The sequence below is a fragment of the Anser brachyrhynchus genome (genome assembly GCF_964034855.1).
Source record: "Anser brachyrhynchus genome assembly, chromosome: 2".
Taxonomy (NCBI): domain Eukaryota; kingdom Metazoa; phylum Chordata; class Aves; order Anseriformes; family Anatidae; genus Anser; species Anser brachyrhynchus.
The window spans coordinates 119,929,450-119,935,828 of NC_137695.1; positions in this window are offsets into that span (position 1 = coordinate 119,929,450).

Genomic DNA, 6,379 nt, shown 5'->3' on the forward strand with positions numbered 1-6,379 from the left:
TGCAGAACTGTGCTCCCAGACTTTGGCTTTTATTTAGGCCACTGATGCACGTACCCCAGAGATGCCCCTGGACCTCACAGTGATGGAGAAAATAGTGCAAAGGTGGATTACTAAATGCCTTTGGCTTTTCCTAAAACAAGATCATCACCGTTCTTTTGTGGTTTTGTTGTTGTTGTTGCTCGGTTGGTTGTTTTGGTTTGTTCTTTTTTGTTAATCACCTATGAAAGGTAGGTGGAAGATGCCAGTCATCATGCTTTTTAATTCCTGTAATACAAAATTAGACTTCTCTCCACATGTTTAAGTTGCAGCATTGTCTTATTCTTCAGGATTCCATGTTTTGTTGTGTTTTTTTTTTAAAAAAAAAAGCAGTTCAAAAAGGTGTATGCAATATGTGTTTTCCTTCAGTGACTATGACCTTTAAAAATATTCAAGCTAGTGTTTGATTTAACATTTCAACAGCAAATATATTTTAATGCACAGAGGACTATTCTCAAAGTTCACAAAACTGTTTGCATAGATGAAAGGAGCAGCTAAAAGACTGTACTAGGAAATTATATATATATATATATATATATGTATGTAGATTCCTTCCAGGTATAGAATAACCTGAAACCAGCAAGTTTGCTCATATACAGTCTGACACTGCACACTTCTGATCACCCTCAGCTCCAAACCAGCATTTATAAGCATCTCTGTTCAAAGTTCACATACGTAACCAGGAAAGTTTTCACTATTTCATTGGAACTGGATCACATCCTTCCCACTTGTTACGCCTTTTTCCTGCAACCATGTTGCAAAGCAGAAACAGATTTTAGAGGAAGGACAGACCTCTCACAAGGAGAGTGTGTGAAGACACCAGAACATAGGAGAGGTTACACCATCACCACCTCTGGCTCCTGACCAGGGATCAGACCACAGTTCATTTGTTTAACTGACTGTACATTGCCAAAATGCAAGTGGGAAATGGCACAAGATGAACAGAGATGGTGCCTGGTGATCTATGTACCCACAGCTGAACATCAAGATACTAGACTTATTTTCAGCGTTCACAGATCTTTCATAAAATAATCAGTACCCTATTATCTTTGGAATTTGTTAACACCTCTAAAGATTATTTAAGTTATCTAAACTAGTTTCACACGTGGACCCAGTTACTTGTCCTTGTGCAATCTAAATTGTGTGTTCTGGCTTTTCTCTAGTGTTCGGGTTCACATTTTTCAAAGTTTCAGAATTTTTATAAATCCTGAAATCAGTAATTTCAGTAGCTGCTGAAGTTTGTTTAGACATCGCATGCCCCCAAAGTGGGGGCGGGGGGTATGTGAAGGTCACTCATTTCAGCAGAAGCATCTGCTGTTCTTGTGCACATGCCTTACAGATATTTTAGCTTCTTTCACTGTTGCTTAGCAAGCATCTCCTATGTGCTGAGCTCTGGCTCGACTCAGTCAGCCGAACCTCAGCACCTGATGCCACCCAAGATGCCTTGGGGAATCCTATGCCCCAGCACTGGCTGACTTATATGACTGGTACTCTCTACAGCATCTCAAATTGCACTAGATACCCTTGTTCAGACAAATAACTTACATCTGTTGTGCTAGAGGCCTTCCCCCTCACCTCCCCAGTGCATTTGTAACCATATGCCTCAACCTTGCATTGTCTCCTCAGCACCTGAGCCTCAGCATCTACTCTTACACCAGGGGATTTGGCAAGGCTCTCAGCCAAATGTGGCTGTGGAGACAACATGGTGAAAGGGGGCAGGCTCTTGGAGGCCAAGATCTTCTCTCCCCTGGAGCTGAAGACAGGAAGTCCATGCCCATCCCTATGAGCTCAGCAGCCCTCTCCCCTGAAGGAAAGCAATGACTGCACCAAGCTCTTGCTGGCAGTGCCAAGTGCAGCCGCTGGGGAACTAGAGGGTGGGGAGGTATGCCAGTCGAGGAATTTCTCCTCCCTCCCTGTGGGAGGCTCTGAATTTACACACTTGGTTTCTCTAAAATTGCATATTCTTCCTAGCCAGAGCTAGGCAGAATGGGTTTCCTTCCTTGCAGGCAGCAGCATTTTCAAGCCCATGATATCCAGCAGGCATATACGTAGTCATTGAATATGGACTCTGGTTTAGAGGATTTTATGTTTTTTGTTTGTTTTTCAAGGGGGTGTTTGTTTTTAAATTCCTACATCACAATTATCTTTCTGTAGAGTGCATAGGTGACTATTAATACAGACTACTTTAGAAATGCACACAGTTGAAAGTGCTTTTTTCTGTTTCATTTTGTGTGTGTCCCATATCCCCACACACACACACACACCCCGACCACCATTCCCTACCAATCTGAGGGGCTCTTGCTGGTACAAGCACTCATTTAAATCTGCTGGAACTGTACTGGTGGGCAAAACTCACAGCTGAAGCCATCAACTTCATCTTTAGAAAAAAAAAAATCTGTGCTTGTAAGATGTTTCATAGAATGCAAAATCTTCTTAATGTGTAATTTGTTAGGTTTGTTTGTTTGTTGGACTCTGCCAAGCCTGTGGACACTCATTCCCATCACCCCACATCTCCCAGTCAGTTCAAGCTCACGCAGAGCCCGGGAGCTGCTTGCTAATCTACATGCGATATGCCAACACTACCCACATCTGTACCTTGAATGCCAGAAGGCTGCTCCTGCATCTTTGGTGCTGCCAGAGTTGGGATCAGTTCAGAAAGCCTCACGCAGACCCAGAGCTGATCTCCTTTTGGTCTGTCAGCAGCAGAATCCAAAGGCCCCTTCAATTTGAAAAAAAAAAGAAAAGAAAAGAAAAAAAAAGTTACGAAGAGAACAGTTTCTACTAAATAGTGTTTGGGGTCTTTTGGGGATTTGTTTTTCCCTTTGCCTAGAATAATGCACATATATTATTGAAAGAGCATGAGACCCCTCCTGTTCACCTCTACTTCTGAGAGGAAAAGTTTGTCTTTTTCTGTAGGTCTAGTGTCATAATGCCGCCTTAATCTCTCCAGCTGGGCAACTGCTGTTTTTTATGGATTATGTTTATCTTTTTCTGCTGTTGCATTATTTAAACATTCTGTCACAGACAGTGGCACTCAGGCTAAATATTTTAAAAATCAATAAAACAAAAGCCTTTCAAAATATTACTTGTGGGGGGAAATTTTATCAGAACTGTACGGGGTGTCAGTTTTATAGCGGTCAACCTTACTAATACTCCATTTGTGCTTACAGACATTTGCAGATAAGAGTGAGCTTCAGGAAAAATGCTAATGAAATATTGGCAGTTATAGTGCAAACTATTCACTGAAGCAGATTTCTAATCTGCTTTGAAAATATTGTTCGGAAAATTCAGAAGCAACAACACAGCATGCAAGGAAAACGAGACAGAATCCAACTCATCCTTGGACTGATCCTGCTTGATCCTGCTCTTTAAGATAGCAGGCAACTCAAAACCAGTTTTCATTAAAGGATCCAATAAAGTTTTCCTTAACTTCTGTATCTGAAACACTGTCTTTACTGCTTGGGATTTCATCTACTGGTATCTCCCAAGACCTGAAAACCAAAGAACATATGTGCTTTTAAATACATTCATGGTTCTTCACAAGAACTGAGTCTATGATCCGTGCAGCTGTGTTTTTACTCATTCTAGGAAGAAGATTCCACAGCTAGAAAGGAAAACACCTTTGAGTCTTTGCTTTCATCTTTACAAAAGGGCAGCAAGAGCAAGTGTGCAATTTCTTTCCAACTAAATGCTAACAGATCAAAGATAAAAGAGCAAAAATTGCTAACTTGAATGCCTATAGTGTTTTATACTCCAGGAAATCATTTTGTCTCCCAGCCATACTCTCTGGGCTGTGTGGAGGCTCCATGTTGGTGTCTGTCTGATAATAATACTACTGTCTGTTGGTGTCTGTCCATACAGCAACACTAACATAAAGATGGCTCCAGGAGGGAAGCTAAAGGTCTGTGCTTACAGATAGCTAGCAATTCTGGAGAAAAACAAAAGCAAAACCCCCACACTGGCAATTTCTTCACGCAAGAGGTGGCTAGGCTGCAGCACTCTGTCACAGGACGCTATAAATGGGAAGAGTTGAGCTCAAAAAGGGTGCTGGAAAATTTGTGCAGAACAAATTAAGCCTCAAGATTACTAGAGAAAGATTTTGGTGTAAACAAACAACCTCCCTCGGGTTCCAGAAGCCCCTGAACTTTACTGGATGCCAGCAAAACACTTCGGGGGATTACAGAGCCTATCCTACCCTCCCACTGTGTCCGCTATGCTGGGGCTGCGAAACAAACTTCTGGCCTCAGCAAGTACGGACCTTCTCCCTGTGCCACGTACAACCTCCCTGTGCCCCCTAGTACTGCACTGGGAAGGCTACCCCGATACAGAAGTAGTGTTATGGGAACAAAATGAGTCACCAAGGGAGCCATAAAACCACACTTTAGTTATTCTGCCATAACTTCTCCAAGCAGGTGAGCCTTACAACGGATCAAACTTCACTAAGAAAAAGCTTCGTTTCCCAGAGAACACAAAATGACATCTCTTGCAACATATTTTTCCAAGGTCTACTTCTGCCAGAAGCCCTTAGTTAAATAACACCCCAAATCATTCACAGCACAGTCATCTTCCCACAGCTACTTCTCCAAAGAAGGGGCTCAAAATATCCACAGAGCTATTCAGCCCTTTAGTAGTGAGTTACAAATATTTATTGATTTAGCTTTCCAAGAGACTCAAGTGTTCAGCCTGTTATCTAGCTTGAAGGTACATATCCCCTTCTTAAGCCTTGCCAGAGAAGTAAAGGATTTCTGCCAAGCTAGTTTATTGTCCTTCTCTTTCCCCCATGGCTATCAATAGCACAGAGTCCTGTATGTCAGCCTTCTGCTCGGGAATTGATTTTAGTCTCTAGTCTGCCACAAACATGGTGAGATTGGCTGGTGCCTTCCTGATGGAGATGCTTTTCCTCTGGGTTGATGCTAAGAAAGAAGTGCCCTCTTCACCCTAATCCAACCAAATTTTTATAACCAGTATTCTTCCTGCAAACTGCATACTCACAGTTTAAGTGCCAGAAGCAAACATTATAAAGAGAGGTACAATCCAGTGATGCCACCAGTCCATTTCCCATACTATTCACTTACAAGCTTCAGCTGAATTCCTCCTGTGCCAGAAGGCCCAGTAACAAGAGACCATGAGAGCAAGCCTCATGAACACCTGCTCTACATGGCAAAAGCCAGACCTGAAGAGATCTCAATGGCACTTTTTCTTTCCTGGTGTAAAAACAGGTCCAAGATGAACAGATATTGGGAAAACTTCCTTTGAAATTATTACAAACTCACCAATATGATTTCAACACACTTACAGCCCAATGCACTCCAGCAGACACTACACAGTGTGTACATATAAAGCTAATATCAGATTGTTTATAACCCCTGAAGTTTTACCCATATACATTTAACATAATGCTCATCATCTGTATTATAGGGTCAGGGTTTTTAAATGATTCCAAACAGCCCATAACTAAATCAGTCCAAAAAATTGCTATCATTTTAAGTTTCATTCAGCATACACATGATTTTGGTGCTGTTATCCACAAGAAGACCCTGAAGATGCTTTGCTTGCTATTTGAGTAAAAGAATTGTGATCCAATCATTACTGTATTTATTTCACCTTGCAGAGGTTTAACGACCACCGATAGTAGATTATTGAACAGAGAAAGATAAAATATCTTTAAATCTCCATTTTCCTTCCTTTTTTTTTTCATGTCAGTTTTATTAATATGCCTTTTCATCTTTTAAACAATTGGCAGCTGCTCAATCACAAACACACCTTTCATCATTTAAAAAGCCCACAAGTGCTTTTGTGCTACCTCTTTCCTACCACACAGATGAAGAGCAGCCCAGCAGGCATTTGTTAAACCTCTCCTTTCAAGTACGGTTGTTCTGATGTCACGGACGTTTCTTCTAGCCTGACCTTATGAAAGAGATGATTCACTTTTCACTCTCTCTATTGCACGTAATTTAGAGTCCATGTAAAGCAAGGAAATGAGAAATTATGCCTTTGTAAACTTTGAAAAACACGGGGTTGGATTGTTGTCCTGCCTGTGACACCAGCTCCCTGCAGCTGCTCCTTGATCACAGCCCTCTGGGGACGCTGGGGCTCGGTCTCCGAGCAGAGAAAAGCCAACGACTGCAGCTGCTCAGAGGGGATCTTATTTTATCTAAGCAGAGGCACTGATCCAGAGCAACAGGAAGGCACGGGCAGCGCACAGCTAACTCGTATGCCACTGCCAGGCCCCAGGAATTTACTTTGCTTTAAATGAGAGAAAACTCCCATGCACGTTGTGTGTCTGAGGGTAAACGGGGGTGCATAGTGGTGCCAGGGTCACCTCCTGGAGAGGCCCCACAAC